The sequence below is a fragment of the Sus scrofa genome, chromosome 3 (assembly GCF_054392235.1).
Source record: "Sus scrofa isolate SSC_HxYL_T2T_F1_AM1 chromosome 3, Sscrofa_HxYL_maternal_Yorkshire_Landrace_v2.0, whole genome shotgun sequence".
In the NCBI taxonomy this organism is placed as follows: domain Eukaryota; kingdom Metazoa; phylum Chordata; class Mammalia; order Artiodactyla; family Suidae; genus Sus; species Sus scrofa.
The window spans coordinates 80842711-80854519 of NC_139385.1; the positions used below are offsets into that span (position 1 = coordinate 80842711).

Genomic DNA, 11809 nt, shown 5'->3' on the forward strand with positions numbered 1-11809 from the left:
TTAGTGACCGACCAGTTGATTGCTGTGTCCCTCAGCATCACGTTTCTCTGAGCAGAGCGGAAAAGGGCCAGATGAGGGCTCGGCACCTGAGTTCATTTACGGGGTTGGGAGGGCCGGAAGTGTGTAGCCTCTGGCAGACCTGCCTCTGCTCTCTGGATCGCCCACTGCTCTTGAGGCCAGTGTTCAGAGCTGGGCTAATGGTATGATCACCACTCCAGCTGGCTTTCTGATGCCCTGGCCACAGTCTCCCCGTAAGACCTGGAGCCCCTCAGAAGGAAGATTTACTAAATAAGGGAAGACCGAACAGCAGGCTGGTAAGAAAAGATAGAAGTTACAAAAACTCCCAAGTCCCAAGTTAGCATCACCTGGGGGAGCTCCTTTAAAAAAATTTACATATTTCTACTGAAATTATTTCTAGATTTGGGGCTTGTTAGGCCAGCGAGCAGTGCCCCGGCATTTCAGAGCTTAGCCCTAGTTTAGCGCAGTTGGCTGATGCCTTGATATTCTCTTCTATTCCCTCCTTGGGGAAACCCTACCCAGGCTGCCGAGGTCTCTGATGCAGCTGGGGGGAGAGACCCTTACTGCCTAGCAGCTCCAGCTAGGTCAGGTCCTCTGCTTGTGGGAAAGGAGCAGACAGGAAAAGGAGGCTCCAGGTCGGGAGCCCAGGGCGTACGGTTAGTGCTGGGCACAATCCCGCTTGGAGCAGCCTCTGCGAAGGTTGGTTGGATTATGGTATTTGATACCTGCTCTGTACCTTAGCCTGTTTCAGCCGGGCTTCCAAGAGAAAATGATTTGAGTAACTTTCCTCCATACTCTCAAGGATTGCGCATAGCTGATACAGTCTAGATGGCACTGGATATAGCTCTTTACACACCAGGGATGCCTTAGGGTCGTAGGGCTTAATTTTCCCAGAACTGGTTGAGAAGGGTGGCTGTGTCTTATTATCAGAGAGTCTTAACTTCACTCTCCAAATCAGGCTGCTATAGTGATAAGGAAATTGCAGACCACTCGGTTCTTTCCCTGCCATTGGCTTGTCTTCCTGTCCTTTCTACCTAAGCTGCCGCCCTGCCTTCCCACTGGTGCTTAAGATACCAAGGGCCAAGACTGGGCAACTCCCAGAGAACAGGGCTTTCCTGTTCTGTCCTTTTCCATGGGTAGTGGTTTCTCACCACTACCGCTTTTCTAATGCCAGACTTATTTATCCAGTTGCCTCCTGGTATCTTATCTCAAAGTCAGCATGTCTCAAACAGAAATCCTCTCTCCTATGTCCTGTATACGACAAGCCACAAATCTGGGTATCTCATGTCTTCTTCACTCTTCTTAGCTAATTTAGTTACCCAGTCCTGTTCAGTTTTTCCTTCATTACTGTCTCTCAGCTGTTCACCTTTTCCCACTCTCCCCACTGCTAACTGGGTGTATGATTTCTTGCTCTGAGTACTTCAACAGTCTCTCAACTGGTCACCTACCTCCACTGCCTCTTTGAACCAGTTCTGGTGGATGCCCGTGGGAGCTTTACAGAATGCACACTGGGCCATGTCATTCTCTGCCTTAAATCTTGAAATGATTCTTCCAAGTAGAATTTAAAATTTAACACAATCCTTAAATGGGTTCTTCCAAGTGTCTAGAATTTAAAATTTAAATTCACTAGAATGGCACACAAGGCCATCCATTATTTGAATCCCGCCCACCTCTGCAGCCTCTGTCTTTTTAAAACAAATTTTTATTTTATATTGGAGTAGTTGATTTATAGTGTGTTAGGCTTGCATGTCTTAGCGCAATGGGTCAGGTGTACAGCACGAGGATTCAGGTATACATAAACATGTATCTCTTTCTAGCCTCTCTCATGCCTTACGGTCTGCCGTCTTGAACCCCTGCAGTTTCTTTATCACCCTATGGCTCAGGCCTCTTCCCAGTGCCTAGAATGCCAGTTACCTCCTTCCCGCCTTTCTACCTCCCTGCCCCTTATTTATTTACTCATTCATTCATTCATTCATTCATTAGCTTTTTAGGGCCCTTCCTTTGGCATATGGAAGTTCCCAGGCTACAGCTGCTGGCCTATGCCACTGCCACAGCCATGCCAGATCCAAGCCGCATCTGTGACGTACATCACAGCTCATGGCAATGCCGGATCCTTAACCCACTGATCGAGGCCAGGGATTGAACCCACAACCTCATGGTTCCTAGTCGGATTCATTTCCACTGAGCCACGACAGGAACTCCTATTCATTTGTTAAGACAGCTCTGGCATTGCTACCTTAGGAGATCTTCAATCCCTGTCAACTATTAGGTGCTCCTCTTCTGGGGCAGCAAAGGATATGAACCTTTTTTTTTTTTTTTTTTTTTTTTTTAAACCAGGTATGCTTGGATTTAGTTACTTTGTGACCTTGGCAGGGTTTCTAATCTCTGGTCTGCTTTCTCAGTTAGAAATAAGGATAGCTTACAGGGCTGTTGTGAAGGCTAAATGAGATAACACATGCAGGCCTGGCACATAGCAGACTTTCTCTCAGTGTACTTTGTTGCTTTATACCAGTAAGTGTCTCTTTCCATTGTCATTGTGAGTTAACCCATCGATCATCCATTTTAGCCAGACTGAGAGTTCCTCTAGAGTGTCTTTCATCTCTGCCTCCCCCAAAACGCAGGGCACATGGCTGGGAAGGAAAACTCTGAGCTTCACTTTAGAAAAGAGTTTGAGGTGCCTGTGAGAATGTCCAAGCACACATCCTTGGCAGTTGGATCTACCTGGTTGTGAAGCTCAGCGGAGAGATCTGGTTTGAAGGTGAAGTTTGGGGAATGAGTTAGGAGTGTGTCAGGTGGTTGAAAGCATGGTTGGGATGAAGTGCACTGTCCTAATTAAGGTTACAGAGGAGACTAAGTTACAGGAGGCTGAACTGAAGCGTTAGTGCTTTATACAGTCCCAGAGCATCAAGGGCCAGGACCATGAGGCAGCGAAGAAGAAAACACAAGGTTTATTTTAATGAGTTGACTACTGCTTCACAAATACGCAACCAGCCACTTGCCCATGTGTGACGGCTCTGGATAGACTGTACGGAAACACTACATTGGCGTTGATGGAGGGATGGAGAGCACATTTAGCTCCTCTCTCTCTCTCTCTTTTTTTTTTTTTTTTTTTTTTTTTTTTTGTCTTTTTGCTATTTCTTAGGCTGCTCCCGCGGCATATGGAGGTTCCCAGGCTAGGGGTCTAATTGGAGCCGTAGCCACTGGCCTATGCCAGAGCCACAGCAATGCAGGATCCGAGCCGCATTTGCAACCTACACCACAGCTCACGGCAACGCTGGATCCTTAACCCACTGAGCAAGGGCAGGGACCGAACCTGCAACATCATGGTTCCTAGTCGGATTCGTTAACCACTGCGCCACGACGGGAACTCCTTTTTTTTTTTTTTTTTGTCCTCTCTCTTGCCTCCTGTTTTTCACTGCTTCAGGTTTGCCCTGTTGGGTGTTTGCTCCCCTCACTTGCTGGCACTGTATCAGTTGACCAGCAGAAAAGTCAGATCCCCTGCCCTGCAGCATAGCATGTCCTCCAGGTCCTGAAGTGGTGAGGTGAACATAGGGTACTGGCCTCTGGGACTTGGTCAACACGGAGGAAGCAGCTGGAGGCCTGGGGTTTAGGTGAGGCCGCAGATACTGGAGTATAGAGTACAGGGCAGGAGGGCAGTGCCCTGGGCAGTTCTGAGAGTTAAAAAGAACCCATAGCAGAACCTTGGGGATCATCCACGGGAGCAGAGACCCCAGAGGAAATGTCACTGGACCAGGGAAAACAGATTGGGGGAAGGTAGTTGACAGCTCAGAGGTCAAATGGACTGAGTTCAGAAAGTGGCATGCGAATCTGAGATGGTCCTGAGCTGGCAAGTGCTCCCTCTGCTGGTGGAACAGAGGGACCAGAAACTGGGTTGTGGCAAGAAAGGGGAGCGAGCAGCACACACCCACTGCTGTGTCCTGATGTTCAGGGGAAGTTGGGTGGCCCAGGGCTGGCAGACAGCTGACATAGGCTTCGCTGCCTGTAAATGATGGGAGCTGCCCAGGGACCCCAAGAGATTTCTGGAAACTAGGGTAGGATGTGATGGTGGGGAGAGAGGCCTAGTGAGGCACTCTGTGTGGCAAGGATGGTGCATAGCATGGGAGGGAGCAGACTCCTTTGGTCCATCTAAACCCAGAGCTGCCAGTTGTGATGCGAGAACTGACTGGCAACTGGCAGAGGCAGGGTCTGAACAGCCTCAGTTTTGTCTTCTGGGAACTTCTCTCTTTTGGAGGAGATTCCCAGAGTCAGGATCACCTTCCCCATCAACACTGAGACAGCTTTGTGAAGAAAGGAAAAGGCTCGCATTTCGGGTCTTTCACTTATACATTGTGTGGACTTGGGGAAGTTGCTTAACTTCTCAACCTCCGCCTCTGTATCTATAATATGAGGCTAGTAGCGTTTTCCTCGATGGTATTTTTTCTTCAGGTAATCTTCAGGGAAAGATTAAATGAGATCACATGTTTGACGCAGGTACTCAATAAAAAAACGATACTTGGGAGAAGCTGATATTGAACAAATCAAAAGGAAGTGAAATACAAGCAGGAGTTCTTCGGTGGCCTAGCAGTTAAGGATCTGGTGTTGTCACTGCTGTGTTGTGATTCTCTGCTCCCTGGCCCTGGAGCTTTTGCGTACTGTGAGTGTGACCAAAGAAAGAAAGAAAGAAATACAAGCAGTCACATTCCCAAGACATACACCTCTGACACAAATACTGATATTTTGGATCCTGGAGGATAGGCAGTCTCGGTGCCCCAGTTTTTGGCTCATTTCCATGGGTGGTTACTGTCCTGTTTTCTACCATCCACGCACTGTTTCCTCCTACACTTCACAGGCCAAGGCTGGGGAAGAGTCACATGTTCACGGCACGCCCCCTTCACCCCAGTTTGAATTTATGTGCTTGGTTCCCATTTTCCACGCTCTCCTGCAGTGGGAAGCAGAAGTGGGGGCGGTACAGAGAGCTGAGTGTCTGCTGGCTGATCCTAAGAAATGTCTAAGACCCCAGAGCCAATTCCATCCTCCCTCAGCTTTGAGGCTGAGAGTGAGCCAGGAGCACGTGTGCACCACAGCTCCAGGCGCCCAACTGGGAGGCTTCGTGGCACTGAGTACTTTGAGCCTGTCAGGCGCGGAACACCTGGAGAACGTGGGCTTCGGGGATGTTATACTCCATGTAGCCCCTCCTTCTCTGTATATGGAGACACATGTCCATTCACCCAGCCTTCCCTCAGCCCTGCACATGTGCCAGCCGAAATCCCTGCCGCCCAGGGACAGACAGCCTCTTGCTGAGGTGCTCAGAGGGGTGGCCTGGGGATGTTTGGCTTCCCTTTCTCGCCAGAAGGTCGGGGAGATTGGGGGTGAGGCTTGGATGCATCTTATTCAAATAACTGGTGTCAGAGTAAAGATATGCCAGTCACCCTGTGTTTCGTTAGTTTGTATTATGGGGAGTTTTAACATACTTCCCATAGTACAGTAGAGAGCAGTGACTCTCCATGTGCTGATATTCATCGTTTCATGACCAATCTGTCTCATCTAAGTGTCTCTTCTTCTTTCACCTCCCCCCTCCATATATTATTTTGAAGCAAATCCCAGACATCATCTTATCATTTTGTCCCAAAGTATTTTAGTATCCCTAAAAGATAGCGCGTCTAAGAAAACTACAAAACCATTATTGCACCTAAAAAAAAATCCATCAAATATCCAGTGTTCAAATTTCCCTGTCTTATACAGATGTTTTGTTTTACAGTATGTGTGTTTGGGTAAGTTTCAAGAAAAAGAAAATACACTATAAATAGCTGTCTCTTGATTTCCATATTCTGAATGACCATTATGGCACCAATACAACATATGCTTTTTATTCACATATCTTAAACTTTGTTTTCAGGGTGTCAGCGATTCAAATGTATGTTGTTATCCTGAGAACACAAAGGACACAACATGGAGGAAGATTGAGAACACAGCTCCTAGTTCTTAGTCATTAGTGATTGTAGAGATTTTCCTTTTAGTGTTTCCTATGTAGTTTCATTAATTTAAAGAGGTCCTGCCATGGTTCTGCAGGAGCCAGAGGGAGAGTACGATGAAAAAAAAAAAAAAAATGGACCCAAAGTTAGGAAGAGATAAAAATGGAAGTCAAGGAGAGGGAATATATTATGAGACTAAATGCAAGGATTTCCTTCATACAGAGTGTAAGCATCTGTCTTAGCTTGGGTTACTGTAACAAAATACCACAAACTGGGTTGCTTATCAACAGTGGAAATGAATTTCTTACAGTTCCGGAGCCTAGGAGTCTGAAATCAGGATGTCAGCTCGGCCAGGTTCTGGAGAGACGGCTCTTCTGGGTGCAGGTGGCGGACTTTGTATTTTCACATGGCAGAAAGAGACTAAGCTCGTTTTCTGGCCTCTTATGAGGATATTAATCCCATTCATGAGGGCTCCACCTTTCTGACCTAATTTCCTCCCAGAGCTTTACTTGGTAAAATACCATCACATTAGGGATTAGATAGCAACATAGGAATTTGGGGGGACACAAACATTCAGTCCATAACAGCAGCCAAACAGGTGCTGAGGAAAGAAATTATATCCTCTTGCTTCTGCCTCATGTTACCCATTAATGAGCCCCATAGATGGTGCACATCGCTGAGGAGGAGCGCTCTCCTCTCAGCATTGTGTGCAGAAAGGGAGGTGATGGGAGAGCAACTTGCTTTTGAGATGCTCTAGGTTGATGGGTATCAAAACCTTCCCTGTGGAAAGCCTGTCAAGTAGCTGGAGCGGTGGCTCTCCAACTTTACAAATGATGGTAGTTGTAACAAATTTCTGTTGAAGATTTGAAAGGATTGAGGAAGAAAAGTGTATGGAAGGGGGCCTTAGAGATAGCCAGGTGCTATGGGAACATGGGTGTTGACTTAAGTGCTCTCAGCCTCCACAGGTCAGGTTAAAAATTCTAAGCCCTCTCACTTTAGATTAAATATAGGGCATATACCAAGTAAAGCTTTACTTCAAATGCAGCGATTGGGTGGAGCTACGGGAAAAGGAACACTTCCCTAGAATATTACTTAGACCTTTGCACTTCCTTCATTCAGGCCACAACAAACTGGCCAAAGAGGATGTACTTTTCAACAAACAGAATAGTGGAGGTACCACAGACACAACTCTTAACATAGGAAGAGAGATGTAAGCTCACAAGAGGGTGATGGGGCTGTGCTCAGCGCTGGATGCAGGGAGAAAGAATGTAGAACCAGGAAAGACAGCTTTCTCCATCCTTTGTCAAAATTCTGGATTAGTAAACACTGAGGCCAGGTTATCCATTTTCAGAGAATTGGCTTAGTGGAAAGGGAAATGGCAGGGGTTTTTGGTCCCCTGAAATTGCTAAATAAGACTTTACAAGGAGGCACGTGAGGGTCACGAGACGACTGAAACAAGTTGAGGAATTTGGAAGGTGGAAAAAGAGTTTTACTGCTATTAGAGGTCTTTTCTCCCTGACCTTGCTGAGCCCTTCACAGTCAGCCTTGAGGTATGGTAAGACCTGCCAGTCCCGCCTTGTTGATGATGGCTGCACAAAGGGAGAATGCCATAAGCCAGCTGCATGCAATGGGGAAGCTAAGAAAAAGATTGCTCAGTAATTTTAATTCTGCGGGAGGGAGGAGTTTTCAGCTTCTCCAAGATTTGGGCTCCCAGGGTAATTTGTTTTCAGTTTAATTTTTCATATTCCTGTTATTAGTAGGTTAAGAAAGTAGGATTTTCCCAAGTACTGATTTATAGATGTTTACAAGCCCACGCAAAATGTTCAGTGTTACAAATAACATTCATTGATCCTTTTAAATGTAATTTCAGTCATTAAGTGCAATGATAATATAATGTGGTTAAATTTACACTAAATCTTGTGTATCCTGAACTACAAGAAGTTGAGCAAGTGTTTTCTGTAACCATGTATGATTTGAGTCAAGTATAGTTTTCCACAATGAACAGGTATTAACAAATATATTAATAGGACACTATGCCAGATGCTTATTCTGCCATCAGCTTTTTAAGCAATGCCATTCCAGATGCTACTGAAAGCATTTATTTTAGAAGCTTTAATCTGTAGTTCCCTGGTGGCCTAGTGGGTTAAGGATCTAGCCTTGTCACTGCTGTGGTAGGAACTTCTGCATGTCATGGCCGTGGCCAAAAAAATAAATAGAAGAAGCTTTAATCTGATCTCAGAAATGGGTTCTCCTACAGCTTGACAAATAGTATGTATAAGTCTCAAAGCTTCTAAATTAAAAAAGCCTTCCAACACTGAAGCATTCATGTGAAACTTAGTTTCTCAAAACAAAACAAAAAAAAAACTTGCTATCTGAAGAAAATATTTATTTATTTATTTGTCTTTTTGCCTTTTTCTAGGGCCACTTCCCTCGGCACATGGAGGTTTCCAGGCTAGGAGTCTAATTGGAGTTGTAGCTGCCAGCCTACACCACAGCCACAGCAACATGGGACCCGAGCCACGTTTGCAACCTACACCACAGCTCACGGCAATGCCGGATCCTTAACCCACTGAGCAAGGCCAAGGATGGAACCCGCAACCTCATGGTTACTAGTTGGATTCATTAACCACTGAGCCATGACAGGAACTCCTATTTATTTATTTATTTATTTATTTATTTATTTATTTATGTCTCTGAAGAAAATATTAAAATAAATTATTTTGAGATAAACATTTTTACAAAAGAGTATATTATCTTTTATTAAAGAGAAACACAAGCTAATTCACTGTCTTTAATAATCTGTTAGATTGCTGTTGTCTAGAAATGAGAATACATGGAACATGTTTCATAGGGTCCAAGGTGATGTTTAGGTTTCACATATTGCATGGTTATAGCTCAGTGGTACAAAGATCTAACACATCATTCTGATATTCAGAAGTCAGAAGGGGAGTTCCCGTCATGGTTCAGTGGTTAGCAAACCCAAGTAGTATCCGTGAGGATACAGGTTCAATCCCTGGCCTCACTCAGTGGGTTAAGGATCTGGCATTGCCATGAGCTGTGGTGTAGGTCACAGACTTGCCTTGGATCTGGCATTGCTGTGGCCGTGGTGTAGGCTGGCAGCTGCAGTACAATTTGACCCCAAGCCTAGGAACCTGCCTATGCTGTGGGTGTGGCCCTAAAGAAAAAAGTCAGAAGGAACTGTGATTTGCAAGATACTTTAATTTTGTGTGGTCATTAAAACCCAATAGGTAATTTAGGTATGATAATATAAAGACAGGCAATTAAAATCTCAAATATTACTCTAAAATCAAAGACATGAAAAAACTTTTATTCATATTTCATTTACATTGTTAGAGATCAGGACCTTACTATAGAAAATACTCAGTTACTATATATGATTGCTCCAGAAAATAAGGAAGCTTCAGAAATTATAAAAGGGGTCAAGATCCATAGTAGGTTTTCATCAATGCTTTTCTAGTTTCAATTCTTCATTCATAGTAAACAAGACTCTAACCTCAGCAAACTTCCCTGGATCCTTTCCAGTCAAGAAGATGGTATCTTTAACTTGTACTTGACCTTGTCTTCCAGTTGATGGTATCTTGTATCATTTCAGTGATGAACCCTTTGACAAGGCCTTCAAGAATATCCCCCGGCTCAGTATTAGGATTCTGATCATCCCCAAATCCTTACATTGTATGTTGTAATTCTTAAAAAAAAAGTCTTTTACCAGGTTAACTTCTGCACCCCCTCCGCTTTCTTTATTTTCTTCCTCAAAGATGGGGTTTTCTTCCCTACCTTCTCAAGAACATTTTTATTCTTCAGGTCTGTTCTTGATGTCTTGCCAGTGCTATTCAGACCTGGACTCAGTTGTATGGCTGGGGTGCCAGGTTTGGAACAGAGCTGGATGCAGTGCTAAAGTCTCACCAAGTCATTGCTCAGAGTCATTGTGTCATGACAGGAGCAGGAGGGTCCCACTTAAAAGGAAATCTGCATCACTGCTTCTCTGGTTAGATTTGGATGAGTGTTGGGGCGACGTGATTGCTAATGGCAGTCTCGGAGGATGGAGGGAGAAAAGGGACTTTGTCTCCAGGTGGCGTTAGGAGTAAGCAGAGGCCTCTGGTCCCTTGCCGTCCTGAGTTTAGACATATGTCATCTTTTGGTTGTAATGTTTACATTACTTAACTTGATGAGATCATCAAGTCTTTCCTTGAAGCCCAGAGTCAACTTGGGATGAATGGCCATTTCCTGAGATTCTTTGTATATCTCAGATACCTGCCTTACCCACTTGAGGTAATTTTGCAAAGGAATGTTAAAGTCAAAAACATCACCCTGAGGTATGAAGCAAATGCCAGTGAAAGCCCTATGTCCAGTGTCATCCTGGAGCCAGATTACAAAATAGAAACTTGGGAATTCCCGTCGTGGCGCAGTGGTTAACGAATCCGACTAGAAACCATGAGGTTGCGGGTTCGGTCCCTGCCCTTGCTCAGTGGGTTAACGATCCGGCGTTGCCGTGAGCTGTGGTGTAGGTTGCAGACTCGGCTCGGATCCCGCGTTGCTGTGGCTCTGGCTGTAGGCCGGTGGCTACAGCTCCGATTCAACCCCTAGCCTGGGAACCTCCATATGCCGTGGGAGCAGCCCAAGAAATAGCAACGACAAAAAAGACAAAAAAAAAAAAAAAAAAAAAAAAAAAAAACAAAATAGAAACTTGAATCTGTCACTGTCTCTTCTGCTGGTGTCTGAGCAGAGAGCATCACTGATACTTGACACTTGAGTTGATGTAGGCAGTGATTTTAAAGTGATTTGGATGTGAACAGTCTAAGCAGGTTGGTCTGAGTTTCAGCCTTTAGCCACTATTGGAGGCCCCGGGAAGAATCCGGTAGACACTGACATCCAGCTTCATGTGCAGGACAAAGCTTGTACTCTTGACTGGGCTGCTGTCTTGGCTTTGCTCTCCATGCCTATTAAGTTCCCTTTAATCTCTAGGTTCATTCTTTCTTCCTTTTTAAAAAAATGTATGGCCACACCTGTGGCATATGGAAATTTCTGGGCCAGAGATTGAATCTGAGCCACAACTGAGTCTTATGCCACAACTGTGGCAATGCTGGATCCTTTTAACCCACTGTGCCTGGCTGGGGATTGAACTTGTACCTCTACAGCAATCCGATCCACTGCAGGCAGATTCTTTTTTTTTTTTTTTTTTTTTTTTTTTTAAGGGCCGCACCCACAGCTAATGGAGGTTTCCAGGCTAGGGGTTGAATCAGAGCTGCAGCTACCAGCCTACTCCACAGCCACAGCAACTGTAGATCAGAGCCGCATCTGTGAGCTTCATCACAGCTCAGGGCAACGCTGGATCCTTAACCCACTGAGCGAGGCCAGGGATTGAACCTGCAACCTCACGTTTCCTAGTCAGATTCCTTTCTGCTGCGCCATGACAGGAACTCCCTGAAGGCAGATTCTTAACCCACTGCACCACAGCAGGAACTCTAGGTTCTTGCTTGCTTGCTTTTCTCTAATAATTTGTTGAAGGAACTATTTCTCAGAGTCTATTTTTTTTTTTCCTTAAATGCCTCCTCATGATGTTAATAAATTCCTCTACCTTTCATATTTCCTGTGAATTATTAGTTAGACTAGTTAGATTTAGAAGAGTGATTCTCCAGGTGTGGTCCCCTGACCAACGACATTAGCCTGGGGACTTGAGGGAGATGCTAATTCCTACTCCCCCAGAGAGCCTGGCCATCAAGTTCACCATCTTGGTGAGGCCTAGCATCCCGTTTTTGTGAACTCACTCACTGAAGTAGAAAGGTCAAAATAGCTGGAGT

The 11809-nt window shown here is 45.1% G+C and overlaps 2 pseudogenes; both read right to left on the minus strand.

Moving 5' to 3' along the window:
• Positions 1–9430: 9430 nt before the first annotated feature.
• On the minus strand, positions 9431–9780 carry LOC110260121 (transcription initiation factor TFIID subunit 13 pseudogene; annotated as a pseudogene).
• A 61-nt stretch (positions 9781–9841) lies between these two features.
• Positions 9842–10741, minus strand: LOC110260122 (adaptin ear-binding coat-associated protein 1 pseudogene; annotated as a pseudogene).
• Positions 10742–11809: the final 1068 nt, after the last annotated feature.